Source organism: Ranitomeya variabilis, chromosome 2 (genome assembly GCF_051348905.1).
Source record: "Ranitomeya variabilis isolate aRanVar5 chromosome 2, aRanVar5.hap1, whole genome shotgun sequence".
Classification (NCBI taxonomy): domain Eukaryota; kingdom Metazoa; phylum Chordata; class Amphibia; order Anura; family Dendrobatidae; genus Ranitomeya; species Ranitomeya variabilis.
In genome coordinates, this window is record NC_135233.1 from 995456911 (window position 1) to 995474343 (window position 17433).

The 17433-nt window shown below is 44.5% G+C and overlaps 1 protein-coding gene across 5 annotated transcripts in view; it reads left to right on the forward strand.

The window, feature by feature from the left end:
* The window catches only part of LOC143808442 (beta-galactoside alpha-2,6-sialyltransferase 1-like), a 136346-nt gene that overhangs the window by 32303 nt on the left and 86610 nt on the right, over window positions 1–17433 (forward strand). Inside the window, exon 1 of one of the 5 annotated variants that reach the window (XM_077291120.1) lies at window positions 3735–3842. The exons of 2 other annotated variants lie outside the window; for them this stretch is intronic. The gene's annotated coding sequence lies outside the window, so the exon portion shown is untranslated. Of the gene's footprint in view, window positions 1–3734; window positions 3843–12356; window positions 12581–17433 lie in introns of those variants that run through there. 2 more of the 5 variants (XM_077291117.1, XM_077291119.1) reach the window with 2 other exon arrangements.

Here is a 17433-nt window from a genome sequence, read left to right on the forward strand (position 1 = left end):
TCATTTTTATTTAAACATTCCAAAAATTCCTGTGAAACACCTGAAGGGTTAATAAACTTCTTGAAAGTGGTTTTGAGTACCTTGAGGGGTGCAGTTTTTAGAATGGTGTCACATTTGGGTATTTTCTATCATATAGACCCCTCAAAATGACTTCAAATGAGATGTGGTCCCTAAAAAAAAATGGTGTTGTAAAAATGAGAAATTGCTGGTCAACTTTTAACCCTTATAACTCCCTAACTAAAAAAAAATTTGCTTCCAAAATTGTGCTGATGTAAAGTAGACATGTGGGAAATATTACTTATTAAGTATTTTATGTGACATATCTCTGTGATTTAAGTGCATAAAAATTCAAATTTGGAAAATTGCGAAAATCTCAAAATTTTCGCCAAATTTCCATTTTTTTCACAGATAAACCCAGGTAATATTGTATCATGAAGTACAATATGTCATGAGAAAACAATGTCAGAATCACCGTGATCCATTGAAGCGTTCCAGAGTTATAACCTCATAAAGGGACAGTGGACAGAAGTGTAAAAATTGGCCCGGTCATTAAAGTGCAAATCACCCTTGGGGGTAAAGGGGTTAATGCGGCCCGAACCGCTCAGCGCAGAGACCCCATTCAGGTGGCGTTTTGAAGCCCTCGGTGGGGACAGGTGTGCTATGTATTTTTGGAGTCGATCCGATTTGTAGTTTTTTTTAAAAAAAATCGCATTTTAAGCAAAAATTTTCCCATAGGAATTGATGGCAACCTTTCCATGACCCCCAACTGACATGGATTGAAGCCACAGCGCAGGTGCACTGACCGTACAAAGATGGCAGTTATGAAAATGTACGGTGTCCATTTTAGGACATGATCATTTATCAAAGTCAAACATCAGAATAATGTGACTCTGACTCGTGACTACCGAGGGGCCGAATGTGCTAAAGTGGCTACCAAGTGGCCAATGTGGCTACCAAGTGGCCATTGTGGCTACCGAGGTGCCGAATGTGCCAAAGTGGCTACCAAGTGGCCAAAGCGGCTACTGAGGTGCTGAATGTGCCAAAGTGGCTACCAAGTGGCCCCCGAGGTGCCGAATGTGCCAAAGTGGCTACCAAGTGGCCAAAGTGGCTACCAAGTGGCCAAAGTGGCTACAGAGGTGCCGAATGTGCCAAAGTGGCTACCAAGTGGCCAAAGTGTCTACCGAGGTGCCGAATATGCCAAAGTGGCTACCAAGTGGCAAAAGTGGATACTGAGGTTCCGAATGTGCTAAAGTGGCTACCAAGTGGCCAAAGTAGCTACGGAGGTGTCAAATGTGCCAAAGTGGCTACCAAGTGGCCAAAATGGCTACCAAGTGGCCAAAGTGGCTACCAAGGTGCCGAATGTGCCAAAGTGGCTACCAAGTGGCCAAAGTGGCTACCAAGTGGCCAAAGTGGCTACAGAGGTGCCAAATGTGCCAAAGTGGCTACCAAGTGGCCAAAGTGGCTACCGAGGTGACGAATGTGCCAAAGTGGCTACCAAGTGGCCAAAGTGGCTGCCAAGTGGAGCTCTAAGCCTGTTTTAAGGTGAATTCCCCTATAAGAACATCCTGATCTGGAGGGAAAGAGTTCAGTTCCGGTCAGGGAGACAGAGGGAAAGGAAGCAGAGGAGCCGTGCAGCCTGAAGTGCTGCAGCTCCTGGGAAGAGACATTCAGAAGGCAGAACTGTATTGCAGTTAGCGTGCAAGGAAAGCAAAGCAAAGGCGAGGATACCAGAAGGGGACCAGCCCTGCACAGGCTGCCTCCTTCTGAGGTGCGGAATCCCGGTAGCTGGAACACCGAGGGAGTAAGGACCTTTATGCTTTACTTCAGAGACCGGCAGGACAGCTACTTACAGGTTAACTGTCCGCACCAACACCCAGGAGGCACAGTGGCACTCTTCAGGCCGGGGCGTGCTAGAGTCCCTATAAACAGCCTCAAGTCACCAGTCATACGGGTATTGTCCTATCTGAATATGGGGGACAGAGAGACAAACACCACATCTGTGAGACCCTTATGTGAAGCCATAGGCAGTAAGGGACTACACCAAGGCAGAACAAGGGAAGGCTACTGATTTCCACCTGGACAAAGGAGACTCTGGACTTGCCTCCAAATCGGCCAGATTCTGCCTGCCCTGTGATCTGGTGCCCTGGACTGTGGATGTTGAAGTCTTCAGTAAAGGTAAAGAGACTGCAACCTTGTGTCCTCATTCTTCTCTGCGCCTCTCACCATCCACCATCTACACACCGGGAAGCCCTGGGGACATACGTCACCTGTGGGAAGGTATACCATCTAGCTGCCATAGCATCACTCCAGCGGACCCCTTAAAGCAGTGTCGGTCACCCTGACCGAATACCACAGGTGGCATCACAAACACAAACTTTATCCCTTTAAAGACCTTTCCCTTTTACTTGGACGTCCCGGGGCCATGGACCGGGCCAGCCACCGTGACATTCCCCTGTGAACCGCAGGACCCGGTACCGAGTACCCCACGGCCCCATGGGGGCGATCCATTTTTTTCAGGGGTACAGCTGCAATTAAATGGTTGCTATCATTACTAAGGTCCCCATCACACTGAACGAGCATCCGATCCATAACGTTTCAGCGATACCCCACTGTGACGGCGGCAATTGCTGCGTGTGACAGTGGGATACAACATCGCAAGGGGCATTCTTGAGCATGGCAGATCCCAGTCCCGGCCGTTTTCATCGCTGGGGTGTCATGCATCATACACTCCCTGTGAAGAAAATTGTTCACTGTGACTGCTGCGATTGCAACGTTGCGATGTCGGGTTTGCGACGTTGCAGCGTCGCAAACATCAGCGGTATCATTCAGTGTGAAGGGACCTTAAAGCGAACCTGTCACCCCCAAAATCGATGGTGAGGTAAGCTCACCAGCATCAGGGGCTTATCTACAGCATTCTGTAATGCTGTAGATAAGCCGCCGATGTTACCTGAAAGAGGAGAAAAAGACATTAGATTATACTCACCCAGGGGCGGTCCCGCTCCGATGGGCGTCTCAGGTCTGCTCCGGCGCCTCCTATCTTCATTCCATGATGTCCTCTTCTGGTCTCAGCGGCGCTGCTTCGGCGCAGGCGTACTTTGTCTGCCCTGTTGAGGGCAGAGCAAAGTACTGCAGTGCGCAGGCGCCGGTAAGGTCAGAGAGGCCCAGCGCCTGCGCACTGCAGTACTTTGCTCTGCCCTCACCAGGGCAGACAAAGTACGCCTGCGCCGAAGCCGCGGCGCAGAGACCAGAAGAGGACATCATGGAATGAAGATGGGAGGCACCGGAGCGGACCTGAGACGCCCATTTGACCACGGACCACAGCGGGACCGCCCAGGTGAGTATATTATAAACGCTTTTTCTCTTCTTTCAGGTAACATGGGGGCTTATCTACAGCATTACAGAATGCTGTAGATAAGCCCCTGATGACGGTGAGCTTACCTCACCATCAATTTTGGGGGGTGACAGGTTCCCTTTAAGGACTTACTAGTATTAGTACTAATTGTACAATTTTATTCAGTAAATAGGGACCACTGCACTGCTATAAGAAATGTATGTGACAAGGTTCCCTGATTTCTATAACAAATGTTAGTGGCCTGATTAATGAAAATTGACACAGAGTAAAACCATTTTGGTTGTCCATAGCAACCAGTTGTCAGCTTACATATTTGAAACTGCTGAGGTAAAATGAAAGCTGACCTCTGATTGGTTGTCGGGGCAACTAGAGCTGTCTGTCAGGCAGTTTCACTGTGTGAGGCCTGTTCTTCCTAATCTGCTGGTCACCTTCTAATTTCTGTGTTCGGTGAACAACATAAAGCAGAATTTCTGAAGGAATTTCCACTGAGGTAAATCTGCCCCTAAGGCCGGTTTCACACGTCAGTGATTCCGGTACGTGAGGTGACAGTTTCCTCACGTACCGGAGACACTGACACACGTAGACCCATAAAAATCAATGCATCTGTGCAGATGTCATTGATTTTTTGCGGACCGTGTCTCCGTGTGCCAAACACGGAGACATGTCAGTGTTCGTGGGAGCGCACGTTTTACACGGACCCAATAGAGTCAATGGGTCCGCGTAAAACACGGACCTCACACGGACATTCTCCGTCTGGGGTCCGTGTGCGTGCAGGAGACAGCGCTACAGTAAGCACTGTCCCCCCCACATGGTGCTGAAGCCGGTATTCATATCTTCCCTGTAGCAGCGTTTGCTATAGAGAAAATATGAAGAATAGTGTTAAAAATAAAGATCCATGTGTCCGTCGCCCCCCCACCCCCTGTGCGCCCCCCCGCTGGTCAGAAAATACTTACCCGCTCCCTCGCTCCTTCCTGGTCTGGCCACGCCTCCTACTGTATGCGGTGACGTGGGGCCGATCATTTACAATCATGAATAGTCGGCTCCGCCCCTATGGGAGGTGGAGCCACATATTCATGACTGTAAATGATCGGCCCCACGTGACCGCATACACTAGAAGCCGCGGCCAGACCAGGAAGCAGCGAGGGAGCGGGTAAGTATTTTCTGACCAGCGGGGGGGGGGCGCACAGGGGGTGGGAGGGCGGCGGACACATGGATCTTTATTTTAAACACTATTCTTCATATTTTCTCTACAGCAAACGTTGCTGCAGGGAAGATATGAATCGCAGCTTCAGCACCATGCAGAGTGGGTACCACACGCTCCGTGTGGTACCCACTCGCCATACGGGCGGCACACGTGTGCCGCACGTATGGCCTCCGTGAGTTCCCAGGCACACGGACACGGATAACTCCGGTACCGATTTATTCCGGTACCGGAATTATCTGGACGTGTGGGACAGCCCTAAGGGTGTATTCACACTTGTGAGAGGAGCAGTTAACAAATCGCTGCCTTTTTTTTCTCACAGCAAATTTTGCCATACAGTATTATGTAAGGGATGGGAGCCAAAAAATAGAGCATGTCATTGTTTCTTTCCCGCGGCCCTAAAATACAGTATTTCACCTATGTTATTAATTTCCAGGGGGGAACTATGCCGTGCTTATTCCAGCAGATTTGCTACAGGTTTTATGGCAATAAGGTTGTTTCACACAGGAGATTCTTTGGCGCGAATATTGCCGGACATTTTAGCTCTACAAATCACAACCTATTATTTTCAATGGCCGTATTCACATGGCCACATGACATCACATGGCCACATGTGAATATGCCCAATGACAACAATGGGTCACGATTTTTAGAGAGAAAATTGTCCGTAATTCTCATGCCAAAAAATCGCCCCTGTGAAACGGCCCTAATGCTTTGGATTTGCTGCGTGTCTGCAACAATTTTGCAGTCTGCAGTAAATTTGGGAAAACATCCATAGGTCTCAGGCATACAGCAGAGTTTGATCATTGATTTTTCACTGATGTTTGGAGGCGAAAACCAGGAGTGAAACTCAAAGACAAAATTTATACTGGAAAGATTTGCACCAATTTTGTATTTTGCACCTACTCCTGATGCTTTTCTAGGACTTTTCATGGCCCCTTTATAATCGTCTATGTTAAAATCACCTGCAAAAATGCCCAGCCAGATGTTTTTGCAAGCGATTTTCAAGGCTCCTGTAGGTTATAATGGGCAATTTCCCAGCACTAACGCGCTTAAACGGGCTTAAGCACATTAGTGATTGTGATATTCGGTTGACTTTTTGGTTGCAACCTTCATTTGACTTTGCAACTTTTGACACCAGTCACATAATTTGATAGGTGTCGCACTGCCCATTGAAATCAATGGGAGAAAGGGGAAAAAATCGCCAGCGCTGGCCAGCCCTGGCATGTTTTTGGCAATTTTTTTTCTTTCCCATTCATTTGAATGGGTAGTGTGAACGCGACTCTTGCACAAAGATAAGACATGACCACAATTTATTTCTCTCGCTGCTTTCGCGCTGAGAAAGTTTGTCAGTGTGCATGGGCACATTGAAATCAAGGGGATGCACCTGCAGCACGATTTTGTCATGCGACAGTTGCATAAAAAAGAGCCACTTTTCCTGGGCACTTTCTAGAGAGCTGTTGTTAATAATGCTATGCCCTTACTTAATTGTCTCCCATGGCCAAGTTCTCCTTCTCTGAAAATAATTCATCATAATATAGAAGGACTGTTAGCCCACATTGATGATGTAAGAAGTCATCATGAAATGTGTCTAGCAGACATTTTATGTTTAACTGAATCTCATCTGTCTGGCCAATTTGTCCCTGAAAAAATACAGTTGCAAAACTATCGACTATATAAACATTATCATATAAACATTAATGCATTGCTGCATTATCATCCCCGATGCCTGCGCATTAAGGTTTTTTTTTCGGGCGTGCGCAGTTGCACTGCCCTTTGTACTTACAGCGCAGGCGCCGGGGACGATAATGAAGCTAGAGGAGGCGGCGCCCGGCGCACACAGGCCTGAAGTGATGGCTGTGCTGCGTCTGATTAGAAAGGAAAGACCGCCTCCCTGGAGATTTCAGGGTAAGAGGGGGCACATTTTATAAGTGATTATTTCAGCGTGTGCAGGCATCATAACTAAAAGAGCCACCTTGTCAGAATGCAGCATTTGTGCTGCACAAGGTGGCTCTTTTAGTTACAAACGCCTGAGGGGGTGACAGGTTCCCTTTAAAAGGGTATTCTGGAACTAATTCCTATGCTTAAATCATCTACCCACAGTCCCAGTCCTTGTACAGGCAAGAGTTTGTCTTTGTGTCTGTCATTAAAAAAGAGTTTTGAATGCACTCCTGGTTGTTTAGACCATGATCATAGGGACTGAGTGTGGAGCTGATAATGAGGATTAGCTCGCTGTCCTTGCATGCTTTTCCTTTAATTTAAATTTAATTGGTATTGCTAGCTTACCTCCTGCTGTCATGGCCTGGTATATTCCCTTACAGTACCTTCACACTTGTCAATTGACAGCCGCTCAGCTGTGGTCGATCGCTGCTGTGGCTGAGTGGCTGTCAATTGAAAGCTGCCCTTACACTGAGCGGCTGCTGCGTCCACCTGCTCGACCGAGTGGGTGGCCATGGCCATAGACCTTCATTGCCGCGGTTGAGTGCTAGCGTCAATGAATGGCCGAGCACGATACTAAAATGACTAATTTACAGTGGTGATGTATCTCTCCAACTGACCGAGCCCGGTCTATCAGGGTACAGACACGTACAGCAGCTGCTCGGCCGAGTATCTGCAGACTGTTGATGTGTGTGAGAGTACCCTTAAGGACTAATCAGATCTTGTCACGTCCTTTGACACAGCTCCAGACATTGGATATAGCGTGTACAGCATAAGAATTCTTCTCTTCCCACCAGGTGTGTTTTCTGTCCTGCCCTCCAACCCATGTATTGTTATGAACTCTGTATTTATGGATTTTATTGTAACCCCCCCTTTATAAAAAAAGAACGAAAAAAAAAGGTATATTATATAAAGAATATATGATAATATAAAAAAGAAAATAAGTACCGTATTTTCCGGCGTATAAGACGACTTTTTAACCCCTCACAATCTTAAAAGTCGGGGGTCGTCTTATACGCTGGGTACAGATAAAATGTGCATATGGTGGGTGGGGGGGAGTGGTCCCGATGACTAAGACAGGGGGTGTCTCACAGTAAAGTGTGAGTGGAGTATATCCTCCTATTACCTCATTGCGGCAGCGTGGGGGTCTCTGTGCTGGGAGCGGCAGCTCCTCTTCGTGCCGTGGGTGCTCTGTGCTGTGGGGCGGCGGCGCATCTTCGTGCCGTGGGTGCTGTGGGGCGGCGGCGGCGACGCATCTTCTTGCAGTGTCGGGGCTTCTCCGGCATCTCCTCCAGGCCCGGAGGCACCGCCAGCCCCATTGCTTTGATGCGGTGGCCTCCGGGAAAATGGCCGCTGCTCAGATTCAGATCTCGTCTCCCGAGGTCTCGGGAGACGAGATCTGAATCTGAGCATGCGCCGCCCCCAGCGGCCATTTTCCCGGAGGCCACCGCATCACAGCAATGGGGCTGCCGGACTGCCTCCGGGCCTGGAGGAGATGCCGGAGAAGCCCCGACGCTGCAAGAAGATGCGCCGCCCCACAGCACAGAGCACCCACGGCACAGAGCACCCATGGCACAGAGCACCCACGGCACAAAGCACCCACGGCACGAAGAGGAGCTGCCGCTCCCAGCACAGAGACCCCCACGCTGCCGCATTGAGGTAATAGGGGGATATACTCCACTCACACTTTACTGTGAGACGCCCCCTGTCTTAGTCATCGGGACCACTCCCCACGCCAAAAGGCACATATTCACCGGCCCTATAAGATGACATACGGCGTTTAAGAAGACCCCCGACTTTTAAGAAGATTTTATATTTTAACTGGAAAAGTTGGGAGGTCGTCTTATACGCCCAGTCGTCTTATATGCCGGAAAATACGGTATATATATATATATATATATATATATATATATATATATAGTTTACATGTTGCTTCATTTTGGGTGTTTATTCTTGATGTATTGTTATTAAGTCACACCTGACGGTATACTTTTATGGAGTGGATAAAATTATATGGGAAGGCACTAGTGCACGCCAAAAGTCTGTGTGGCACCCTGCTTCCTGTTCCATTTCAATGGTTTTAGTTTTTAAAATGTGAGAGTTTCTGATTTATTAAAAGCTGTCGCCACCACCACCCATTTACAAATAGTTGTTTGTGTTTTTACTTCATATTGTCAAAGGGGCATGAAGCGTAAGAGCATCTGGTGTGTGGTGCAGTACTAGCACAGGCTTCCTGTTCTCTGACTTGGCATAAAACATTCTAATTCGCTTTCCTTTGATTTTAAAGCTATATGTAAGTAATCATTCTGTAGTATGTGTACACTTATACAGTGCTTTATAAGGGCTAGCACACACAATCCGACCCGATTTTTACATTCGAATTCGACTGATTATTTATTCTGACTGTGTGTACTAGCCCTAAATGTGATTTCATTAGCCACATAAAAATAGTTTGTTTCCATTATGGCCGTCCCTATTAAAATCTGCCAAAAGCAAACAGACTTTACATTAGCAGACTCTACCTGTGAGAACTTGCTGCTAGAGAGATTATTTGTTGCAATCAGAATTTCTAGTGAAATCAATAAGTCAAAATGAGCAGCCACAATTTCTTACATACAGACTGCCTAAGGCCAGTCTCACACGTCCAGATAATTCCGGTACCGGAAAAATCAGTACCAGAGTTATCCTTGTCCGTGTGTCCGTGTGCTCACATGGCACATCAGTGTGGCACACGTGCGGCAGCCATGTGCCGCCTGTGTGCCGACAGTGTGCCGACTGACGGACCGTGCAGGAGACAGCGCTACAGTTAAGCGTTGTCCCCTGCTTTGGGTGCTGAAGCCGGAATTCATACCTTCTTCCCAGCAGCGTTCGCTGGAGAGAAGGAATGAAAAATCATGTTTTTTTTTGTTTAAAATAAAGTTCCCGGTAACCTCCCCCCTCCCACCCCGTGCGCCCACCCGCTGGAAATAAAATACTCACCCAGCTCCCTCGATGCTTCCTCTCAGCGTCGCAGCTTGTCCTATATGAGCGGTAACGTGGTGCCGCTCATTACAGTGATGAATATGCGGCTCCATCCCTATAGGAGGTGGAGCCGCATATTCATCACTGTAATGAGGGGCACCACGTGACCGCTCATACAGGACAAGCTGCGACGCTGAGAGGAAGCATCGAGGGAGCTGGGTGAGTATTTTATTTCCAGCGGGCGGGCGCACAGTGGGTGGGAGGGAGGAGGTTACCGGGAACTTTATTTTAAACAAAAAAAAACAAAAAAACATGATTTTTCATTCCTTCTCTCCAGCGAACGCTGCTGGGAAGAAGGTATGAATTCCGGCTTCAGCACCACATGTAGGGGGGACAGCGCTTAACTCTAGCGCTGTCTCCTGCACTGTCCGTGTGGTCCTCAGTCGGCACACGAACGACACACGGACAGCATCTGTGTGCGGTACGTGTTTACACGGACCCATTGACTTTAATGGGTTCGTGTGATACGTGCGCTCCCACGAACACTGACATGTCTCCGTGTTTTTCAAACGGACACACAGTTCGTGAAAACACGCTGACATGTGGAGAGACACATTTATGTTAATGTGTCTACATGAGTCAGTGTCTCCGGTACGTGAGAGAACTGTCACCACACGTACCGGAGCCACTGACGTGTGAAACAGGCCTAGGACAGTCTGCCTGTTCTTCACAAGTGTCCGGACCCCGTTCATTTCATCATTGTGGGTCCCAGCGTCCCCTTGAAGCAAATGGTGGTGACATCACACAGATCCTTTAGCCTGCACCCAATATTATATGATGGTGACATCACTACATCACTCCCATTGGCTGCATATATAACCCATCCCAGGTTGTGCCATCGCTATACACAACATTCATATTCTAACTTTACTTTCTTACAGTCGACACCTGATACACTGCTGTAAAGCTGGCAGCGCTGTTCAAGCACCATGTATTTCCTTCAGGAAATGCCCATCTAGTTATTATTATTATTATTATTATTATTTATTTGAATAAGGTTACTTGCTGTTTTTCATTGCATTTTTGTGTGCAGTTTTTTAATATGCATTTTAATTGCGTTTTTGACTCTGTGTTTTTTGTCTCTTTTATGTATCATGCTTTAAATTAAGCTACTTGGTTTTTCATGCTTGCTGGTATTTGGTTTTGACAAAAATTTATTGATATACTTAGTTGCAAATGCGTTTTTGATGTGTTTCCGCCTCGGAAATGCACTAAAAACACATGTGCATTTTTAACTGCAAATTATCCACATCGAATGCAAGTCTATGGCCCGTGTCTCACTTGCAAGTGCAATGCGAGAAACTCGCACAAGTCTCTCGCCTCAATACCCTGTACTGCCGCCGACACTCGGGACCGGAGCATTCAGCTGCATAGAAATACATGCAGCGCATGCTCCGGTCACGAGTGGCGGCGACAACACCGGGTATTGATGCTCAACTTTCTCGCATTGTACTTGCAAGTGTGACCCCGGCCTATGGGGAAAATCTGCACAGAAAACTCAGGGTACTCGCAAGAGAAATGAACACGTTGTGTCTTTGAAACACGCACCACAGGTCAGATTATGCTGAGTCAAATAACAGCACAGTGGGCAGGAGATTTCTATAAATCCCATCCACTTTGCTTTAACTGTAAGGCCACATTCACATCTTCAATATTTGGTCAGTATTTTACCTAAGTATTTGTAAGCCAAAATGAGTAGTGGAGCAATCAAAGGAAAAGTGTAATAGAAACACATCACCACTTCTGTATTTAACACCCACTCAAGGTTTTGGCTTACAACAAATACTGAGGTAAAAATCTCACCAAATACTTAATGTGTGAACGTGGCCTAAGATGCTGTGTTTTTGACACAGAAACAATACCCTGTGTTAAAAAGACACCAAATGATCATACTGGTAAATTAGCTGAATATTTAATCATACTGCACCATTCCATCTGTTGAGAGGCAAAAACGGGCCCCCTTATCTCTTGGACCCCTGTGTGGCTGCAGAGGTTGCATCAATGTTCACCCCTGAGTACCAGCAAAAACTGTGAAATTTCAGAAATCTTATGCACATGCTTGATTTTTTTTTCTTAACTGGATTTGAGAACTGAGGCGTCAATTCTTTCAGTGTTTTTGCAGCTGTTTAGCTGTTTTTGAACGAATAAAAACTAATTTTACTAAATGTCCTGTAGACACATCACACGTGTAATCCTCAGGAAAAAAAAAATAGATGCAACAAAAAAAGCAATAATAAGGCAACAAAACCTGCTTTTTCAACAAAACGATTTAGTTGCCAAGAAAGTAGATTTTGGTTAAAAAAAAAAAAGCTGCAAAAATGCTGCATGTGAACAAAGCCTAGGATGTTATGAAAACTCTCAAATGTAATGAATGAGCCAATGGGCTGCATTATTTTGGGCTGCTCTATGGTAGATCACACCCTGTTGCTATATGAGAACCCACAACAGACAAACTTTCCAATATAGTGAACTAGAAACCACAATTGTATTTAAGTTTTGATCAGATACATTTTTTTCACATCATCTGCAGAAACGAAACCGGCAAAGTGGAAAAACCATGGTTCTCTGTACTGCACCTGCAGTTACATAATGCTAGAATGGCTTCTGATAGAACTAGAAAACTCCACTGTATTGATGTGTGTGGTTTTGTTGTGTGCTAACAATTTTAGGTTTGCATGGTTTTCCTCACATTTGAGTGACTTTACATAGAGGCTGTATGGTGGAATGTGACTGAGTAATAATTTACAGCAATTTCCTGACCCCAGATCTCAGCTTCATCTGTTATGTGCTATGTATAGCTCCAAAGTATTAAAAGGCATGAGCACAATCCTTGAGACTCAAGTTACACACACAGAGCACTTGCTAGAGAGACCATATTGCGTCCACCAAGATCAATAGAAGCAAATCAAGTTTTAGAATGTTCCTTGAAAAATACAAACCATCGTGATCGCTATTATGGAAATTGTAATGAAAAGATATGTTCGACATCACAAAACGTCTCCTTCGAGCACAGGAATCAGCACCTACGCTGCACTGTTGTGCTGGACAGCCACAGGTTATGTGCAATTGTGTGTTCTCATAGCTAAGCTTCTATGTGCTGTAATATGTGTTTTTATTATCATTATTATCAGTATTACCTTTATAATTAAAAAGTCACTTTCCATTTTATGACAACAGGCATTTTGGGCAAAATGAAATTTGTCACATTCACTACGTAACACACATTTCAGAAATTTCAACATAAAAGGAAAAAGTGAAGATGCATACTCACAGCAGGGGTTAAACCATAGTATTCTAGGTTTTTGTGGGGGAAGGACAACGAAAAATCATGATTCCTTTTGTGATAATTAATCATTTAAGAGCCTACGTTCCGATGATCAGCTTCTAGTGAGTTTTTGATGTTGCAGATTACTGCACCATCTCTGCACCTGCACCTATTAGATAAATTACGGTAGTTTACTTGCGTTTTTTCCTTGTGTTTTGTTTTTGAGTAATTTGTTTTTTTTTTACATGCGTCATTATCGCATTTTTGATGTTGCTTTTTTTGTCTCTTCCTGGTTTGTCACTTTTTAAATAAAGCTGCTTTGTTTTGATACTTCCTGGTATTTGGCTTTGACAAAACTTTATTGATACAGTCATGTGCGGATTACAAGGATTTTTATAGCATTTTTGACTCTGTATTTTTTGTCTTTTGTTGGTATGTCATATTTTAAATAAATTTGTTTTGTTTTCCACGCTTCATGAAATTTTGCTTTAACAAAGCCTTATTGATACGGTTGTGTGCGGATTACATGCATTTTTGCTGCGGAAACGCACTAAAATCACATGTGCATTTTTACTTTTGGATTTTCTGCATCTAATGCCAGTCTATGGGAAAAATCCACAGATAAAACTCAGCATACCCGCAGGAGAAATTGTAATATTGCGCATTTGAAACACGCACTGCAGATGAGCTTATGCAAGTAAAAAAAGCACAGTGGGCATCATATTTCTATAAATCCTATTCACTTTTCTGGAATTGAAAGGCCACATTCGCACCTTCAGTATTTGGTCTGTATTTTACTTAAGTATTTGTAAGCCAAAATCAGTGGAGAAATCAAAAGAAAAGTATAATAGAAAAACGTGCACCGCTTCTGCGTTTTTCACTCATTCTTGGTTTTAGCTTCAAAATACTCATGTTAAATACCGACCAAATGTTCAACGTGTGAACGTGACCTAAGCAAAAAGGATTTTTGAATAGTGGTCCAAAAACATTTGCTGATATCTACACTGGCAAAGCAGATGAGCTCAGTGATTGACTGCAGCAGTATAAGTCACTGTAGTCATGATTTAACTATTGCAGCCAAAACATGGAGACGAAAGCAGGGATGGGGAGTCAGCACTGGATTGGCAGAATGTGAGTACTCCCTGGCTTTGTTTTTTACTTTATGCATCAGCAAACATTTTTCTACCAAAGTTGAAATACTTTTTTAATATGCACTATATGGACAAAAGTATTGAAAAACATATACATTGTTACCTTCATGCCATGTTCACATATTCAGCATTTGGTCAGTATTTTGCATTATTATTATTATAAGCCGAGCCATGGTGACTTGATGGATGAACCTCTGTAGGAAGATCGATGTTGTTCAAGTTTTGATAGGTCCACCAGGGTCTTCTCCACCATTATCTAGATTGTATCAAGCCACCAGGTTTCTGGTTTTCTTCTTCACCTTCTTATGACCATGATGTCCTTCTCCAGTGATTTCTTAGAATGTTGTGTCTAAAATAGATAAGCCGTAGCTTGGTGATCCTTGCTTTTATTGACATGTCTGGCTCGATTTGTTCCAAGATTGATTTGTTTGTTCATCTTGCCATCCATGGTATTGATAGCATCCTTCTCCAGCACCATATTTCAAAGATTCTTCTTCTGTCTTATTTCTTTATCGTTTTTGCATCCATATGTTACTACAGAAAGAAACATATTATATACAATCCTTGTCTTCATCGCCATTGAAATGTTCCATGATATGAAGACCTTGTCCAGTGACTACATTTTTGATTTACCCGTAGCTATTCCCCTATTGACTTCTCTGCATCTTGAGTTGCTGCATTATGAGTGATCATTGATCCGCATAGCTTTAAGTCCTTTACAACTTCCAATTTGTCACCTTCCATTTTAATGTGTCCCAGTCATACTTGGCAGTAGTAGTATCTTTGTCTTCCTTATATTGAGTAGGAGTCCCATGCTCCTAGTATTGTTAACCAAATTTAGGAGTGGAACAGTCAGCGGAAAAGAAACACATCTCCACTTCTGCATTTCTCAATCACTCCTGGTTTTGGCTTACAAATACTGTTTTCTACAAGATTATGGAGTGTGTCTATGGGAATTTTTTCCCATTCATTCAGAAGAACATTTGTGAGATCAGATATTGGGCGAGACGGCCTGGCATGCAATCTGAATTCTAGTGTATCCCAAAAGTATGCATTGTGGTGATGTAAGGCCATGTTCATGCACAGTGTATATTGCTGTGTTTTTTATGCAGCCAAAACCTGCTCTCTTAGGCTATTTTCACACATCAGTGTCTCCGGTATGTGTGGTGACTGTTTCCACTCGTACCGGAGACTCTTACATATGTAGACGCATTCAAATCTATAGATCTGCACACATGTCAGTGTTTCCACTGACTGTGTATCCATGTGCAAAACACGTTGACACACCCACTTTTTTGCCGGCAGCATGGTCCGCAATATGTCCTACACACGTGCACACTGATGACAAACTAATGATATCCGTGTGTCATGAGTGTGACACGTATCAGCACCTGGGAAAAGCAGTACAGTTAGTTCTGTTTCCAGGCGCTGGGTGCTGAATTCAGCTCTCATCATTGTCACCTGGTCTCTCTGTGATCAGTGAGACCAGGTGACACTGATGAGACTTGTAATCAGCACCGGCAGTCTGTGTATCTCGTGTATTAAATAAATGATTTTAAAAAAACACCATGGGGACCCCTTAATTTTCCTAACTAGCTGAGGGTTGGTTTTATTATACTGGGAAGGGGTCAATAGCCATAATGGTTCACCGCCTATTGATAACAGCTCACTGCTGTTTGCTTAACCTTTACTGGCTATTAAAGGGGGACCCTCCAAAAATGATGTGGTGGTCCTCTCTATATTTACTAACCAGCAAAAGCTGAACAGACAGCTGTGGGGTGATGTTAACAGGCTGGGACGGAGCAGTAGATATTGGCCATCTTCCAGACTAACAATATCAGCCCTCTGCCACCCCCAAAATGATGCCTCTATTAAATGCACTAGTTCTGGCACTTAGCCTTGGCTCTTCCCAATTGCCCTGGTGTGGTGGCAAGTGGGGTAATAGTTTTGGGGTTGAAGTTAGCTGTTTTATTTCCACTGACATCAAGCCCAGGGGTTAGTAATGGAATGGTGTCTATCAGACATCCCCATTACTAACCCCATAGTCAAATTTAACATAGACACACACAGAGTAAAGTTCTTTAATTGAAATTAACACTCCCCAACCATCTTGTACCCATTTATTAACCAAAAAAATCAAAGTCATCCTTCCTCCTTCAGACGTAACGACATTTGGAGTAATTTAGAGCTGCGGCTGCTCTTTGGCTTCTTCAGGATATCTGAGTTGTCCGAAGAAGGGGACAGTGAAGTGGCCATTGATTGGCAGCAGGGATTGTTATGTCATGCGAGCCCCGGGAGAGCCAGTGCCGACACTGCTGGGATGGTGTCAGCACCACAGGTGAGTATAGCTGTCATTATTTTATAAGAGGGAATATAGTGATTTAGAAGGGGTTGCCCAAGTAGCGGGCATTCCCTTTAAGAATATGGGCAGTCTGCAATAACATTTTAAATCGTCATTGCATATTAAGCAACTGCACAAGTTTGTTTCTATAGCTGCGGGAGCAGGGAGCCAGTTTTCAGGCACAGCCAGGCTCGCCATAGAGAAGGCAGAGATGATTTTTTACTATCTTTGCCTTCCTGACTATTGTATACACAGTACTGAATGAGTGCTGTGTATGCAGATTTGGAAGAATTGACAGCATTTCATCCTCACATCCTAGCAATTATGTGATTACAAAGTGGAGGGTAGGAACCGGAGCTTGAGTCCTAACAGATTCAGATCAGCTCTGCAGTGTTGGCAAGAGCCTGAATTTACCCTATAACTGGAGGTTAATAAGGCAACCTCAGTTACAGGGAAAATCAAATATATAAAAATGTATTTAAAGGTTGCAGTGCACCCCAAAGGTCTTAATGGCCTCAAGGGTTGAATGGGGGATGTGAGAAAAAATAAATAAAAAACAGAAAATAAAATGATAAAAAATGATAAACAAAAATTGTTGAAAATCCAAATCTCTGTTTCTGGCCCCGTTGTTAAAAACAGGCATGTATTTACTTTTTCTTAATTTTTTTATTCACCCCATCACCCTTGAAATTGTAAAATAGAAATAAAGAATAAAAAATGACATAAAAATTCGACTCCACATATCATGAATAAACAAAGGCAAACATTTTTTAAACATCTGAAAAACAAATTTAGAATTAGAAAAATTTAGGAACTCTCATGTACCTAGTGAACACTACTAATGTTAAAAAAATCCTCAAAAGTGTGGCAGTCATGAACAGGGAAAAATGACCTATGTTATGACCCCAATGGCGAGGGTCTCAGAGGAACGTGGAAGTCTGCAGAATACAAAAATCCAGCTCATAGGGAAGTGGTAACTGGGTTGACCATATATCTACTCCTAACGCCAACACTAGAAGTAGCCGGGGATCATTCCTACGTTGATTCTAGATGACACGCGCCAGCCGGAGAATCTAGCTACCCCTAGTAGAGGAAAACAAAGACCTTTCTTGCCTCCAGAGAAGGGGACCCCAAAGCTGGATAGAAGCCCCCCACAAATAATGA